The sequence below is a fragment of the Myotis brandtii genome, unplaced genomic scaffold (assembly GCF_000412655.1).
Source record: "Myotis brandtii unplaced genomic scaffold, ASM41265v1 scaffold207, whole genome shotgun sequence".
Classification (NCBI taxonomy): domain Eukaryota; kingdom Metazoa; phylum Chordata; class Mammalia; order Chiroptera; family Vespertilionidae; genus Myotis; species Myotis brandtii.
In genome coordinates, this window is record NW_005357736.1 from 513,122 (window position 1) to 513,337 (window position 216).

Below are 216 nucleotides of genomic sequence, written 5' to 3' on the forward strand. Positions count from 1 at the left end.
GACCGGCCGCGGCCGCACCGAGGAGCCGCCAGGTCCAGGCAGCTGTGGCCTGAGACCCGGCGCCTCTACCGACCTGGAGGGGAGCCAAGGCCCAGCCCACAGGCCTCGCTTTCCCTTCCTTCTCACGGCTGCTTAGTCACCCCTGGGAAGGAGGAGGAGGAGGAGGGAGGCAGGACAGAAAGAGACAACCCGGCAGCGGGAGCAGCGGGAGCAGCG

At 69.9% G+C, this 216-nt stretch overlaps 1 protein-coding gene across 1 annotated transcript in view; it reads right to left on the minus strand.

Annotated features, from left to right (window-relative positions):
• Nucleotides 1-216, minus strand: part of USP19 (ubiquitin specific peptidase 19) — a 23,033-nt gene that overhangs the window by 10,173 nt on the left and 12,644 nt on the right. The window lies entirely within an intron of this gene.